The sequence below is a fragment of the Cebus imitator genome, unplaced genomic scaffold, assembly GCF_001604975.1.
Source record: "Cebus imitator isolate Cc_AM_T3 unplaced genomic scaffold, Cebus_imitator-1.0 Scaffold39, whole genome shotgun sequence".
In the NCBI taxonomy this organism is placed as follows: domain Eukaryota; kingdom Metazoa; phylum Chordata; class Mammalia; order Primates; family Cebidae; genus Cebus; species Cebus imitator.
The window spans coordinates 3,299,847-3,314,125 of NW_016107354.1; the positions used below are offsets into that span (position 1 = coordinate 3,299,847).

At 46.8% G+C, this 14,279-nt stretch overlaps 1 protein-coding gene across 9 annotated transcripts in view; it reads left to right on the top strand.

Moving 5' to 3' along the window:
* The first annotated feature begins 1,486 nt into the window (after window positions 1–1,486).
* Window positions 1,487–14,279, top strand: part of ARNTL (aryl hydrocarbon receptor nuclear translocator like) — a 109,928-nt gene continuing 97,135 nt past the window's right edge. For all 9 annotated transcript variants that reach the window (XM_017525774.2, XM_017525775.2, XM_037737496.1 and 6 more), the window contains exon 1: window positions 1,487–1,629. The gene's annotated coding sequence lies outside the window, so the exon portion shown is untranslated. The remainder of the gene's footprint in view (window positions 1,630–14,279) is intronic.

The window sequence follows — 14,279 nt, forward strand, 5'->3', positions numbered from 1 at the left end:
ATAAGATTCCATCTGTGTGTAAACTTAGGAAAAACATCAAGCTACTGATGAAGTTGGTTGACCTTGAAAACAGTCAGCATTCAGACCGCAAGCACATGTTGGGCACTCGGTGCCTGTCAATGAGCTGGGGATGGGCAATGGTGTTACAAAGATTAAAACAAACAAACAAACAAACAAACAAACAAACCGTAGTGCCTGTGTTCAAGGAACTTACCAGGCTAGAATTCTAAAGTCACAGGGACCAGTCTGGGTAACAGAATTAGGCCAATTGATTTAATTCCATTTGTTCATGTATCCAGCCAACAGATATTTATGGTGCACTTGCTAGGTACCAGCTCCGCCCTCACCACTCCACCCCACCCCGGCAGGCGCTAAAGGGGAGCCGGCATGATGGATAACGAAAAAGAAGATGCTGTCCTTCTATTCAGAGAGTTTAACATCTAGAAGAGCCGGGAGTTTTTTGTGCTAAAGGCCCTCTGCTAAGTGCCTGAGATGCAAAAATCAGTCCGTTTCTCTGTCCTCTCAGCAACCGAGTCGCATGTTATTATCAAATTTTTATTTTCTGTAACTCCTTCCTTCCGTCTCGCTCCATAGACAGCTTTTTGCAGCAGAGAGCGCTGCCGCTGGGCTGGGTGTCTGCCCCACTGTAAGTGGTCAAAACCTGGCTACTGGAAGGAGATGCAATGGAATCGCTCTGCGCTCGAGTATTCTCTTTAGAACGACGGGAATGACAGCTCCAGTGGGACACTTGGAGGTCATGACGAACGCAAAGAACGTGAGAACATTTGCAGTCCTCGGGGTGGAAACGCCTTCTAGAAATACTAAGTATTCGTTCTCTCGTTTGGACTTTGGCAAACCAGGGGTTTTAGGAAGGATCTGGCACTCAGTGTTCCTAAAATTGGTTTCCTAGATGGAGCTGGAGGAAGGGGAGTCAGAACTGCTGCTTTTCGTCGGAGTGCCCCGCGTGGAGAAGGGGAAGGAGGAGGAGGAGGGGTGAGGGCGGGCGGCCACATGCCAGCCGGCAGGGAACCCAGAGAAGAGGGACATCCCGGGCGACCCCGAGGAGCGCGGCGTGGGCACCGCAGTGGCCGCGGCGAGTGGGAGACCTGAGGGGAAAGGGAGAGGGCAGGGGCGAGGGAACCCAAGGAGCGCGCGCGGATTGGTCCTCTCCTCGGGGCGTGCGCTCCTGTGCCCCAAATGATTGGTGGCGGGAAAGTAGCAGGTAAACCGGCCCCCGCCGCCTCGCCATTGGTCAGCGGCCTTTCTAGCCGCCACACAACTGGCCAGCGTTCCGCCGAGCCGCACGCGGATTGGCTGGGGGCAGCCGCCGGGACCGGCTCCCTTCGGGCGCTCGGATTGGCTGGCGGAAAGAGGCAGGTATCCGGGCGCCGCGGCTCCTCCATTGGTGGGCGGGGAAGGGGGGTTGGGCACAGCGATTGGTGGGCGGGGGGCCGGGCCTGGGCCGGCGGGGAGCGGATTGGTCGGAAAGTAGGTTAGTGGTGCGACATTTAGGGAAGGCAGAAAGTAGGTCAGGGACGGAGGTGCCTGTTTACCCGCGCCGGACTCACCGCCGCCGCCGCCGCGGGATCCGAGTGCGGGCGCGGGCGCGGGCGCTCCCGGCGAGCCACGGTGAGTGTCAGGCGGGCGGCGGCCAGCGGCGCGGCCCCGCGCACCCCGTCGGGGGCCGTTAGCACTCTCGCGGTCATTGCGCCCCTGCCGCCGCCCCGGGGGCAACCCGGCCGCCGGAGAACCCTGCCCGACGTGCCCGCTGCCGGCCTTAAAGGGCCCGTGACCGCTCCCTGCCCCCACCCGGGCCGCGGGGAGGCTGCCCCTTAAAGGCGCCGCGCCCGTCCGCCCCCATCCTCCTCTCGGGGGCTGGCGCTGCGGGTTAGGGCGGGCAGAGGTGCCGCAGGCGCGCTTAAAGGGGCCGGGAGAGTGTCCGCGGGAGTACCCACTGCCCTTCCGCGGGCATCGCTACCTGGAGGGGGAGGGGGGCAGCCAGCTGCCTCTTAAAGGGACAGCTCTGCACTTGGGGGCAGTGACTCGGCCAAGGAGGACTCCTAGATGTATCCCCGGGAGCTTCGGGGATCCCCGAGGGGACCATCCCTGGCGGCTGCCCCCCAAAGGGCTTTGGACGAACGGTGCCGTCTGCCCTTCCTCCCCGCTTCACTTCCCTTTCGGGAGCCCGAGAGGCTGGATGGGGGCGGGGAGGGCGTCTCCGTCGGGCTTGGGGAGCCTGAGTCCGCCCGCTCCTTCGGCCCTGTCGCCGCCGCCGGGGCTGGCACTGCACCCGGGAATCCCCGACCGGCCCGGGGCCGACCCTAGTCTGCGAACTTTCGTGGGGCTTGTGCCGTCCAGCTCCCGGGCGGCCCGCGACGATGCCCCGTGGGGTCTGCGGGCAGGTGCGCGTCAGCGTGGGGATATCGCCCGGAGCCCGGGTGAGGGCCATCCTTGGAGCCCCGGAGCTCCGCGGAGGGCGCAGCGAGCCTGGCTCCCGCTTTGGGTTTGAGAGATGTTAGGGAAGAAAAGGTTCCCGCTTGGCGATTGCCGGGTGTTGACATCCCAGAGAGCTCCCGGTTTGCTTGGAAGTAGAAGAGGAAGGTAGAGGTGAACGTCGACCTTGTGGGGCGCATGTCAGCCATCCCGAGGGGTCGCGAGAGCCGGCCGCGGGTGAGGGCAGCGCCGGCGGGAGCTGGGAGGGAAGGGGTGCACTAGACACCAGCGCCTGCTGTCAAGTTCTTGCCGGTCGGTCGGTGGGAGACCCGCTGCCTCCGCGTTCCCTACACCTTCTGACCTCTCTCCCCTCCCCGCCTCGGCCCCTTCCGGGTCACCCAGCGTTGTTTTGGCGCTTTGGCGCTTGCTGTCTCTTCTCCCTTTCTCCACCGCTACTCCTCAGCGAGGAATTATTAGCCAAGTTTCCTCACCCAGCTTCCAAAAATCAAATCAGATTCCGTATTTGTGAACAAGCTCTTCTTGACACTACCCGTATACCCGTATTTCCAGCATCATCGTTTTATTAAAAATCCATAAAAGCTGCCCCTTAGATGTATCTCATTTCCCACGACACCTGCTTGCTTGTCATTTTCCTTCAGACATCTGCTGTTGTTCACCCCTTTAATCTATTTTTATGTGACAACTATTATTTTAATTATTCTGGTCCCATTGATATCAAGATCTGTCAATTTGGGTTGGTGGAGTTTTTAATTAATGTGCCCGTTGAATCATGAGCTTAAAATAATCATTGCTGCTCCTGAGCAGTTTTGAATAATATGCTCTCCGTGCTTGCAAGACTTAAAAAAAAAAATTCACTGGTGTTAGATTTGATTTCCATATCAATGGAATTCCAAAATATTTTTGAAAATACAAAATTTAATCTTTCAGTCCATGTTTTGTTACTCAGATCACTTTATTGATAAGTCTTTAAAACAGCTTGTAGATCATATTTGGAAGGTTTGGAAATTTCCTGGGCAGGATTTGAAATTGCCTGTATCATCTGAAGCTGGATCTATAGAAGCATTTTGGTTTTGATGGTAGATGTAGCCAATGAATTAATGAGTTAAAACTGTAGTTAAATTTGTTCTTTATTCCACCCTCTGAAGAATGAACAGGTCTTGTAGAAAAGCACTAACCTGGGAGTTAGGAGGTGGACATCCTGGTTCTAGTTTAGGCTTCATGGTGGTTCCAGTTGGGGCAAGTTACTAAATTTTTCTAGATTCTGTTTGCCTCCGGTGGAAAGTAAGACAGTTGAACTAGGTGATCTCAAAGGTTCCTCTGTTCTAAAATTCCGTAAGTCTCTAAATATTTAATACATTTGAATTTAGGTTGGCATTTACCTCCTGGCACCTCCAGAATATCTGAGCTGAAGCCCTATTTTCATAGGAAAGTTAAGCAGATCAACAGATGGTGTTTTAAAGGATCCATTTCAAATGATTTATAAAAATGATGATTACTCACGAGTTTGTCTGCTATTTGCAGAAGTGGTTTGCATGCCACAGGGCAGGAAAAGGAAGTGGCGGTGTTTTCAGATTTATCCCTTCACACCAACAATCTCTGTAGAATTTATATGCTAAAAGATGGACAAGCACCATAGAAAGACTTGGCTGTATTAACAAAACTGCATATGAAAAGGTAAAAACTAGATATTTAGTATCTCTCTTTGGTGTAAGGGTTGTAATATATCTTTGAGCTTTCTTTGTGATTTTATCATCAACTCTCACTGTGGTAGGAGAAAGTCAATGTTAAAGAAACAGTTTCTGCCCGTGATTATATGCAGTGATTTTAGGAAGCATCATGATAACGAAAGTAGGCACTTGCAGGGAATTAAAATATCCTTTCTAGACCCTGAGGTTTGGTTGGGATCTAGGGACACAAGCATGTTATCCTTCCCCACCATCTTTTTTCATTGTCACCTTATCACAAGACTCAGATTTATCCCAAATACCCACCCTATCTTTTCTTTCCCCCTCATGAAGTAAGTCCTGCTCTGACTCAACCCCCTTCAGCATCTCTTTCTCCCTGCACAAAATGTCCTATCTCTTTCCTCACCATCTCCTCCTCTCCTCCCAGTGAAGAGAAAGCAAGTGGACCTCTCCTCTGTCCCTTTTCTTGGCCTCTTACCATGAACAAGAGTCTGGCCTCTGGTGGCAGAAGATCCTATGGCTTGGGTTTGGGCCGTGTGGGCTTGGACATGTGCTTGACTCCTCTGACCTTAGGCTTCTCCTCTTGGTGTAATGGCAGTGCCTGCCTCATGGAGTCTGTGTGGGGATTAAGGGAGATGGTGCGTATAAAATGCCTGTACACAGGAAGCCTTTCCTTAGTGCCAGCTGCCATTCCTTCTCACCTCTGCCCAGGTTCTGTCACCAGAATATTATTTGTGCTGTTTGTCCTTAGTCTTCCCCACCTCACTCTGAAAACCTTAGGCTTGATTTAGAAGAGGAAGGATGGAAGAGGCAAAAACAGATGTGTGGTGAGCCTGCTGTTTGCCAGGCAATCTACATGTGTCTTTACTTGGTACTCAGGTCCATATACCTCTCTTTCCTTCCTCCTGCCCATCTCCCCCTCTCTCCCATCTCCTGCCCCATTCTTAGTACCTGCCCTCTGGCTTCTCTCCCTACCATCCTTCTTTATATTTCTTCTCAAAGTTTTCTCCAAAACTTTGTCTTGAGTTCCTGTGGTCTATCTGCCCATCCTTATTCCTGAGCAGTTGTTCTTGGCCCTTCTGCAGTTTTTTTTTTTTTTGATCAGGGTCTTACTTTTGTCCAGGCTGGAGTGTAGTGGTGCAGTCATGGCACACTGCAGCCTTCTAGGTCTCAGGTGATCCTCCTGCCTCAGCCTCCAAGTAGCTGAGATTATAGGCACGCACACCAAACCTGGCTAATTTTTGTATTTTTAGTAGAGATGGGGTTTTGCCATGCTGCCCAGGCTGGTCTCAAACTCCTGGGCTCAGGTGACCCACATGCATCAGCCTCCCAAAGAGCTCGGATTGCAGTCATGAGCCACCTGGCTCAGCCCCTTTGAAGCTTTTACCTCACCTGTTTTTTGCCCCTTGAAATCCTTTCTTCCCTCAGCTTTTGGGTCATGCTGGTTTCTTGATTCTCTTCCTGCACCCCTGTAAAGATAAGTGTCTATCCTAGCCTCTGCTAGTCACACAGTCCCCTGTGGCCCAGGATCCTCTCTCTAGCCCTGACCTGTCTCTCCTGTGTTCTGCTAACAGGTCCATTGTGGACATTAATGGCAGCCTATAACCTGCATTTGTGGTTACAGGTTTGCAGACTGCTTGCAAGCACCATCCCATTGAATTCTCTTGACACACTGGAGCCTACATCCCTTAATTCCCCAAGCTGCCCTAAAAGGCACTCAGGTTGGGTAGTTCAGCGTACAGACTCTGGAGCCAGATTTCACATGCTAAGTATTCCCTACTGGCTTGGTGACTTGTGGTCAAGTTTCTTTTGCTCTCTATGCCTTGGTGTCCTCATCTATAAAACTGGGATCATAGTAGCCCCTACATCAAAGAGTTGAGGTGTGGATTAAATGAGTTAAAGCATTGGAAAAAGTGTGCCAGTCTATTCATGGCACATCGCAAACACTCAGTGAATGTTGCTGTCAGTCTTGCTGTTCTTCGTTGCCTTGCTGGGGTGCCTTGGCCTGGCGTGCAGTGGTCTCCGTATTCAGCCTGCCTGTCTGCCAGACCTTGCTGTGTCCCTGGACTTTCCAGTCAGGCTTAGGGGCTGTCCACTTCCTGTACCAGCCCTTGACCTAGTCCATCCCTCAATTTTCACATGTCCAAATCCTCCTCTGCTTTTAGGACCCAGTTCGGGGCCTTGGTCCGGCAGAACCATTTCTTCATTTTGTTTTCCTTCCTCCCCATACCTGGCAGCAATGTCCTCATTGATTTTTCTTCAGTTCTCTTAGGTTCTGCTGCATTCCATATTGTGTTGGGCTGTCTCTGAGAATATCTCACCTGCTCACTCAGGCTGAGCATTCTGGGAGGAGTTTATCTTGCTTTCCCCAAAATGACAGGCACAGGGAGCCTTTAGGCTATGTACATTTCAGTTAAAGATCTTGAGGAGCAAGAGATGGGATGGGGTGGGCACTCAAGGATGGAGCAGGTAGAGGGAAGAGGATGCACACTGCAGAGAGGTGGGGGTGAGAGACAAGGGGTGCAACAGGGCCATAAGTGGACATGGCCGTGAGTACTTAGGTCTATGTGGAAGGCGGGTTTGAATTGCGGACTTAACTTCAGGGGGAGATAAGATTGGATAAGGTTTAGTCATCTTTGCTGCAGGGGAACGTTGAGTACTGGCATGTAATGGAGAGTGATTTTTACCTTAGTACGTGCTGTTCTTTTAAGTTGTGCAAACTCATCTTTATCTAGTCTGGTTAAAGAAGGGGATGGCTGGTCTGCCTAATTTAAATTTGGCTGATGCTCTAACCACTGGGTTTTGTGCATATACTGAATATTGGTATGTATTTATTCCTTCAGCCACTGTTTGAAATGTGTGACCTAGGCAAATTAGTTAGCTTCTCTGAGTCTGCAAAATAGAAATAATAATTGTTATGGTAATAGCAGCTAACATTTATTGAACACTTTCTGTGTGCCAGCACATATGTGAGTTACCTCTGCTTATTAACTCATTTAAACTCCATAACAACTCCATGAGGCAGGTACTATTTATCCTTACTTTACAAGTGACATGGTTTTAGAAACTGTCCAAGGTCACTCAGCTGTTATGACTTGGGGCAAGATTTGTGCCTGGTAAACTCCAGAGCCTGCCCTGTAACACCTGAGTAGATGCCTACTGTGAGGAGACACCCCGTTATATCCCTTACGTCACTCACCCACACCATGCCAGGAGCCAGTAGGCCGACAGCAGTTGGGAACCAGCCTTATTGTTGACAAACGAGGTATGCGCCTCTTATAGAGCAGGGCTGGCTTAAGCCCTCCGCATAAGGGTTGTGCATCTGGATGCCACCTGAGCAGCAGCTCCGAGGGCTTATGAGCATTCTCCTCACATCCTGTTGTGCGTGGCTGTCTCTCTGGCCTCCTCCTGCCTTTCTGCAGCATTGCTCTGACACAGGCCCCCTGTGGCTCAACCAGCTCCTCCCCAGGTAGCTCCTTGTGTGATATGAACCTTCTAACATAACTCACTAACCCTACTCCCTACACCCATCTACCCATCTGCAGAGCTACTCACTGGGGAGGGGACCTTTTCAAAGGTCCCTCACCTTTGTCCTCCTCTCCCCAAAGACTAACGTCCACAATCTTGGTATAGTTGCAGCCTTGGGGTATGTGTGTGTGTGTGTACATGTATGTATATATATATATACATACATATATATACATACATATACACACACACACACATATGTTTTTAATTCCAGTTGTTCCCCCAATACATTTGGATAGTAAGGGACACATCGTTTTATGTCAAGAACCTGTTACATAAAAATGTGTTACATAATGTTCAAATATATACTGCACAGTGAAATTAGATACCACTTTTTTTTTTTTCAAAGAATAAAAAGATAATAAACACAGGCTGTCCTAAATATAATTAACCTCGGATTTGGCAGGCACCGAAGGACATGCCCTGCCCTCAGAGCTCTCGTCCTGAGCTCTGTCTTTCTTGAGTGCACTCTGAGCAGGATGGATGGGAAGTTGGCCTGAATCTGCCATGGTGTGCTACTGTGAGATGCTCTGGAAATTGTCTTTTTTTTTGGTGGGGGGTGGGGGATGCCTTCACATCTTGCTCGCTTACATCTTTCTCATGCCTAAGCAGAGGGAAGAAGCTCCTTTTGCCCCCTCATACTTAGACCACCCTGGTCATCTTCTGACCAGTTTTCTGCTCTGCCCGACTTTTTTCAGTCTTCCCACATGACAGGCCAGCTTTGCCTGCTAAGAACAGCCCTGTTGCCAGTGGCGTGCAGGTGGCACCCCTGTGTCCAGTCTTCCAGGCTCTCCAGGGTCTGGTCCTGTTCCTCCTCCCCAGCCCTGCTTCCCCACTCAACCTCCATTCCCAGCCACATCCCTGTGCCCGAGGTTCAGTTCTGCTTCCTTCTCCCCTGCCCTCCCTAGGCCACCTCATTCACACTCTCCCTCTGACTGGATGGAGATCTCACTTCTCTGCCTGCCTTGGATCTCACTTTTCTGTGAAGCACCTCTGATGACATTTGCTCCATTTGTGTGTTCTCCTTTTTATTCTTGATTGTCAACCGTTCGTTTGTTCAGAAGCAGGGGTATGTCATAATGAGCAAATTGCCATATCAAATGAATCAGGGTGGCTAGTTCTCTCATATTTGAATTGTTTCATGGTTAATTTCTCATGCTCACTTTCCACACTCCAGTTTCACTCATTTACTCCATAGGTGAAGTTTATTGGATGCATGGCACTGTTCTGGGCACTGAATATACAGCAGTTTACAAAACAAGGGCCCAGTTAGAGGAGGCAGATGATGAACAGTGAAACACTTTCATGCCTCGTTGTGACAAGTGCTAGGATGGCAAGCAAATAGAGTAAGGCAGTAGTGATGAGGTATGGAGGGAAGGAGGTGCATTATCTGGATCACAGGGGAGACCTCTCTGAGGAGGTGACATTTGAACTCAGCTTCAGAAAGATCTGGGGGAAAGTATCTCAGGAAGAGAGAATAGCATGTGTAAAGGCCCTGGGGTTGAAAGGTGATTGATGTTTTTGAGGAAAGTAAAGGCTAAGGTGACTGGATTATGAACTGCTTGTGTCAACATGTTTTCTGACTGTTTTACACTGCCTTTAATCCTGAGCCCACTGTTAGAAAGGCCTTGTAAATACTTGAATACAGAATTAGAGCATTTATCCTTAGCTATATATTATAAAATAGCAATTTACCATACCCTGCTCAGAAGGCTTTTAATAAAACATTATATTGCATATAAACAAATTAAGGGTTTGAAAGGTTTTCTTATAAATGCACCCCTAGCATGTTTCACCAACTATTACTGTTTTAATTGTGTTTAGTGAAGAACTTTATAGACCTCAGAATTCTGCTTTATGTGCATAGCCATCTTAAAAACAGGTTTTGTTTCAAAAGTTTATCTGTAAGGCACTTGATGGAAACTTGGGATACATTTTTCTATAGGAAAAAATGAACTAAATGGTGGTTTCATTCCTAGGCAAGCCCACAAAAGCTGTTTAGTGGCGACCGTAGCTGAAAACGTACTGATTAGTATCAGCGGTCATCAAGCCTTCTGCTGTTAGACCCTCCACTGAGTAGCATTGTACCTCATTTGCTGTTAGCATTCATAGGGCCCATTTACCTCAGTCACTTCTCCTGCTATTTCTTTCAGTCTGTTAAAGTTTTATGAAAGGGATTTTTTACCTTTATGCCTTTAAAGTTTGGTTTCATGTGTTATAAATGAGACAGTAGTACAGAGAGTGGGGAAAACTCTGGACTGGACACTGGCAGAGGCCTGGGCTCCAGTCTTGGCCCAGCCACTGACTGGCTGAGTATCTTTGAGTAAGTTGTCCTCCTCTTTGAACTTTGATTTCTCAGATTCTTCTTGGCTGTAAAATCCTGTTGTTTTCTCACCATAGCAGGGAAACACAGATATATTTCATTGTTCAAACCTGCCCTCAAATGGCTGCCTCTGATTTCTTTTTGAAGTCTATGGCAATCAGCAATGAGGAACTCAAGCAGTTCCCATGTGTATAGCTCTGCAGTGGTATTCTCAGTATGAACCTTGATTTTGATCTGCTATCTTTCTTGATGAGTTGAGAGAAATTTTGTCCTAGAACTTTTGGTCCAGATAAGATTTCTGTGTTCTTGGCCAACTTATCTTCCATATAATTATGTAAATTGTTTTTTCTTTTTAACTCTTAGGGATAAAAATGGTGACTCTAGTTTGCCTGCTTATAAAATATACTTATAAGTGCCCTTAGGGAATGGAATGAGTTTGCAGGAGAGAGCAGAGCTGAAAGAGTGTGGGATCAAAAACAACTTTAAATGTTAAATGCAAAGCTATTTTCAGTACCCTGCTGGAAGAAGAAATTTTTTTCAAGGTTTTAGAGGATAGAAGAGGTTTTTGCTCCAAAGAAGAAAGGAACCTAAGGTTTTGCAGTGGTGAAAGTACCTGATCTTTTAACCGACTACCATCCTCCCTTCCCACCTCTGAGCTTTGTTTTTGACATCATGAGCTACATTTGCCATTTGAGAGGTTTGATATTTAACTGATGCTAGTGGCAGAGCTCAACTGGCACTGTTCAAATGACTTAGGTGCCGAGTGCCGTGCTGCAAACTTCCTCAGTGCATTCTAGGGTAAGGGATGCCTGATAGGGAGTGACAGAGCACTTTTAGCACTGCCTCTATTTGGTCAGTCGTGAGTGGTGTGTTTCTTTTCTTCCTTGCTTGAAGGCATAGCAAGGAGTTGGTACAAGAAGTTGTTGTTTTGTGGACTTCACTTTGGAGCTAGACGGTGAGGTTATACCTAGTCTGCCTTCTTGGATGCTGGAATACCAATGGCAGTGTCATCTCTTTTGTTCTCTGCTATATTTCCAGCAATGAAAACTGTCTGTACAGCAAAGTCTCTCAATAAATACTTGTTTACTTATTCAAAAAGTAAATTCAACTTTGAGTAAGCCTCTAATTTCCTCCACTCTCTAACAGTGTAGGCATATAAGGTGACCTTGCAAGGTACTTTGGAGTTTAGGTTATCATTTCTTTTTGACATCTGTGCTTCTCTTATTCTTCAGGTTGGTCAGATATCAGTGTCTTTTACTGATGTTGGTTGTCTCTGCCCTGCTGATGTTCATCTTTATGTTACCTTTAATTGACTCCAAAGTGCAGCAAATCTATAGCTGAGCCACATTAATTAAAAGAAAACTTGTTGCATATTTATTTGGGCATAGTACTACACATTTATTTACTCAGTCAACAAATATTTGTAAGCCTATATGCCAAGTATGTTGCTAGACCTAAAGGAAGAGCAAAAATTATTGTTATGACCAAGGAGCCTGCAGTTTCATTGCCTTGTGGAAAATATTCAAAGCTATGAATAATGCCAGTGAAGTGGTCTTACTTTAAATGCTACAGAAAGTCAGAGACTAGGGATCTTTGTAGAAGGAAAGAGGCTTCATAGAACTGGTCAGGTTTTCACGTTTAAGGATGGTAGGATTTTGATTCACAGACAAGGTGAGGACAGGTATTTCCAGGGAGTGGCTGGGTGGAAATGTACCATAATTAAAAGCACAGAAGTAGGAATGACTAGTTTGCATTCATGGACACAGACTTGCCTAAAATGGAAGGTGGGAATTTAAGTTTGGAAGATCATAGAAGGTCCAGACCTGAAGCCATTTTAGATATCTAGTGACTTGCCTAAAGTAACAGCTGGTGAGTGGTAGATCCAGGCTTAAAATAAGGTCATGGAAGCTTTGGACCACTGAACATGGCTGTCTCCCAGCAGTCTCTAGATGCAGGATTTGGGCTTGATTGGGGATTTTCTTTCTTTTTCTTTTTTTTTTTTTTTCTTTTTTTTTTTTCCACCAGAAAGTGTAATGGATACTGAGATTCAGGGTTTTAGAGTCATGAGCTGGAAATGGGCAAGGCTCTGTTTAGCCCACTCTTTGATTTTGCAGTTGGGGAAACTCAGTGAGGTTAAGTGGCAAGTTGGAGTTTACCTAGTGAGTCAGAGACTGGTAGGCAGTGGAGAACTACTGGAGTTATTTTATTATGATTATGATTTTAGTGACATGAAATATTTCCCCCTAAAGGATTAATCCATTGTAAGTGTTCCAGTTGGATTCGAGCAATGAAGGACTGAATGCAGCAGAGACCTGACAGGAGGCTACTAGATGAATCCAGGCAGGAGAGAGAGGAAGCCACAACTGGGAATTAATTGTTAATTATGTTAATCAGCATGGCTGTTATCAGTCACACTTTAGATTTCTAGAGTGTGGTGAACATCTGCCTATGTAAGTGGCTTTCAAGTGTGTGATTCTGCACTGTACTGTGACCAAGATGCCTTAGTTAATGAATTCTCCAGACAGAAAGTGCCATTATGGAAGTTGAATGTTTTAAAACAAATGCTCAGATTTTCTGGCAAGAGCACCAGATTAATAGTTGGATGACATGCATTCTAGGCTGCTTAATCACCATATAGCCAAAGCAAATCACTTAATATCTCAAACTGAGTCTGACTCCTTATCTGTGGAACAGGTATAATGATTCTTGTTGAGCCCTTTTCAGTGTGTGTGATGCTTGAGTGGACTAAGGAAAGAATAGGCATTTTGAAGCTGTAAAGTTGCTTCCTGGCTGCAGGGAGCAGCAGTGCAGTTTTAATAAATAGTGAAGATGTGTTGGCCCTTACAGGAATAGCCTATGAGAACCAAAAGAAAGTTCCCTTACCTCCAGGGCACGTTTAGGGATGTGGCGCTGTCCACCAAGTGGGTGCTGATGTGCACTACGTTGTTGGATAGGGCCATGTTTTAAAGAGGATTACATTTCACTCCCAGAAATTGGGAGCCATAAGCCTAGGCATGGATGGAAAAGTTAGGCACAGATAACCATGTGAATCTGTTATATGCAGACACCTCTCAGGATAGTGACAGGCAGCTGTGAACCAGAAAATCAAGTGTCAGAATCTAGCCACCTGGCCAGTCTGGCGTTCTTGAATGTTTCCCCTGTCCTAGGGCATTAGGCAGTGATCCAGAGGAACTTTGATTAGCGCGGAGGTTTCATAGCTGAGCCAGCATGCTGTCCAGGTAATACCTGGCTGCAAAGCCTGACTGGAGATCTGCCAAATTTAAATTTTTGCCTGCATTACAGTGCATTTATTATTATTAATAGCAGTGTCTAATCTTTGACTATTTACCATGCCAACAACTGTGCTAAGTGTTTATGTGCCTTTTCTCATTCAGTTTTTATAGTATGCATATAAGGTGAGTAATGTCAGTCTTGTTTTCTAATTAGAGAGACTGAAACTCAAAGGTGCTTCAGATGATACATACTAAGGGGAAAAGCCATGATTCAAACTGAGAACACTCTCACTCCAGTGTCTGCACGCATAACTGCTATATTCTTCTTTATCTCTTTTCCTGGTACCTCAAAATGCTTCTTTTCTCTGGTTTTGACTGTGTTTTTGGTTGATGGATGGGTTGCCACACAGGGACTCAGCTCTGCACAGCTCTTTTTCCTTCATAGCCTATGGCGGACATCCTACTGGATACTCTGGCTTATGAGCAAATGTATGCCAGTGGTGAATGCAGCAGAATGACTATTTCTTGCCAGCTAATGCATGTGTGTGAATTTTAAGGACACCAAAATAAACTTCTCTGGGTCAGTTTTTCAAAGATTGGCTGGTAGCTTGTAGTCTACTTAGTTTTCATGAAGATGCCGATCAATGTCACCCCATAAAAGCCTTTCCAAATGCTGTGATTCTGATAACAATACCATAGAACATTCATGTGCAATTGACAAGCAATTTTTACATGTAATGTCTTGTTTAGTGACCATCACAAGTCTATGAGACAAGGTGTTATAACTTCTCCTCTTGTGGACCGGGAAATTAGAGTTTAAGCAACTGTCCAGTGTTCTACAAATGGTCAGTGGCAGAGGCAGCACTTAAGTATTGCTTTTGTGACTTAATTCACTCTCTATTCAAGTTTCATCTTTGCTTTCTCTATTGAAGTTCTTAAATATTCTGATTCACAGAAGTCAACAGGAATTACTAAAGTGAACTTCTTTGTGGTATACACTGTCACTGAATCAGAGTAAATAAAAGGTCACATGATTGGTTGTTGTGTTGGGTTTAA